Genomic DNA, 2,461 nt, shown 5'->3' with positions numbered 1-2,461 from the left:
AATCACTCATAACTGTACTTTTAAATATATATTCCGCAGACATAAAAAATACATAACAACAAATTTTGTCAATGTATTGTAGTGTCAACAAATTGACAGCTTATAAAAATGTCTTTCATGAAGAGACGGTGTTTGTTGTTTCTTTTTTTATTTTTTTTTCTCGAAGAAAACAAAAATGACAACAGTAAACAAAAAATCTAAAAAAAAGTATAGCTAGGAAGAAAAAAAAAAGAAATCAAGGAGCAAAAACAAGCAACAGCTTCGCAAAACAATAACAAGGATAGCTAGGTATAACATTAGCCTAGAATGGAAGTGGAGGGAAGGTAAAACATATTCCTCGGCCATTGTTTGATTGTTTTTAAGAGCTGTTCTCAAATGTCTTTAAGGGGACTTCATTCGCAAATATTTTGAGTACAGATATACATACTGTATGAATACTCCACCGCCGTCGATCGGGAGACCAACACATAATTCCGTCGTCTATGAATGTAACCATGGCCCAACGCATCTATCTCCTTCGACTTGTGAGCATTACAATGTTGGCGCGTGTTCCTTAAAGGTAGGCACGTACACTTCCATTCCATTCTTACATAAATATACACACATACATACATAACTATGTTTATGACAAGCAGACGTTTTTATTTTGGCACCCTTCCCATGAAAAAACAAAACTTTTCACTCTTGATTCCCTTTATTCTAGCAGTAGCTGGAGCAGTTGGGACGGTACCATCAGCAAAATTAATTACCGACATGCAAGACGTGTCTATAATGTATTATTTTGTCATAGTATTCAGGAGCAAAGACATCAAGTGGCAATCGAGAATCCGGAAGTTTCGTTGCCATGTCATAAAAAAAGAAAATAAAGCAGGCATCTAAGAAAAGTTTGCAACACACCAGGGAATATCAGAACGAAAAGAAACTACTATGTTTAGTGCGTGAGTTTGCATTAATATTTACCCTCATAAATACAAATTCTGGCCCTCCAGGCAGGCAGGCAAAATGATGAACCCATCGCAACACATGTGTGGATAAAATTAATGCGGTTCACACGGCTAATGAATTAAGCCGAGTCATTGGAATTAAGTGAAAATGGTGGGCAGAAAAAATGTGCAGCATATAATTAGATAAGGAGAACAGCTAAAAATAACTTGGATTTAAAACTAAAAATATCCGTCATAATTTAGCTCTTTTACAGAATGTGAAGTTGAGAATAATAATGACTTAACTAATTTAATTACCGGCCAGAGTGGTTTAATTAGGATGTGTTTTGTGAGACATATCACGAGTCTTATTAGTATGTTACTTATTACCACACAACTGCGAAAGCATTGCAGGTTGTTTGAGTCTTACAACGTTAACACATATAAGTCTTCCCCAGTATTATTACTTAACTCTTAAGAGTGAAAATGGTTCTCGTTCTACCATTACTTTTCTTTCATGTGAAAAAAAATCTAAGACTATGTTCGTAGGCTTTTGGCACTGAGAAAAATATTCACTTTTTATACCCTACAACACTATGTGTTGGGGGTATTATAAGTTTGATTGGCCCAAAAATTATGTAACACCTCGAAATATTGGTTTCCCCCATAGGAAAGTATAAATGGGTCTTTTTAGCTCACCGAGCTGAGTCGATCTAGCTATGTATGTCCGTCCGTCTGTCCATGTTCATTTGTAATCAAGCTACAGCTCGTAATTATGAACAGATCCCCTATTTACGCACGATATTTAGGGGTTGAAATGGACCAAAAAAAATAATTACCTGATTTTGCAGTTCCTCTATAGGCCACAATTATGAACCAATCGACGCGAAAATTTACATGGAGTTAGTTTTTGGGACTGGGCAAACACCTACCAATTTGAGCGGCCATCGGACAATAATTAACGGGTAAAATAGACCCTAACTTTTATACAATACATATGTAAAAGAATTGATCTTATTTATTCTGCTTATAAATCAGGAACCGCTGGGCCGATTTTCACAATTCCCATAAATTCGGAATGGTCTCTTGCCAGAAAAGGATAAAATCTAAGAAAATCGCGGGATAATATACCAATAAAAAAGTTATATCTTTTGTTTCATTTTTTTTATATTTTTTATCGCATGCGATTTTTTCAATTTGACTTACAATTTAAATTTTTCTAATTTTGTAGTCGTTTTATAGGTCACAATTGAAAACTAATCGACACGGAATTTCGCATCGGAAGAGAGTTGAGGACAGAGAAGAAGTCTAGCAACGTTCGTGTGCAATTGTTTTGAATACTTCACAACACTACGGAGAGCGTAAATATTGGCCAAATTCTCCGGGTCAAAAACCTAAGGGTAACCTCTGGGCAGGGCTCTGGCATTATTTCAAAAACAAAATCTTCCAAAATGGATTTGGATATAAAGGGACTTCGAACATATTGTAGTGTTGTAGGGTATCGCATGGTCGGTCCCGCACGACTATAGCCTTTGCTT

General features: G+C 35.9%; 1 long non-coding RNA gene across 1 annotated transcript; it reads left to right on the top strand.

Annotated features, from left to right (window-relative positions):
- Window positions 1–200: 200 nt before the first annotated feature.
- LOC109613272 (uncharacterized) lies at window positions 201–1,197 on the top strand. The gene is made up of 3 exons (XR_002194884.2): window positions 201–323; window positions 387–559; window positions 707–1,197. It is a non-coding gene; the product is annotated as an uncharacterized LOC109613272 (long non-coding RNA).
- The last annotated feature ends 1,264 nt before the right edge of the window (window positions 1,198–2,461 follow it).

Source organism: Musca domestica, unplaced genomic scaffold (assembly GCF_030504385.1).
Source record: "Musca domestica strain aabys unplaced genomic scaffold, Musca_domestica.polishedcontigs.V.1.1 49, whole genome shotgun sequence".
Lineage (NCBI taxonomy): Eukaryota > Metazoa > Arthropoda > Insecta > Diptera > Muscidae > Musca > Musca domestica.
The sequence above is the reverse complement of the archived record's forward strand: the minus strand, read 5'-3'. Positions and strand labels throughout refer to the sequence as shown.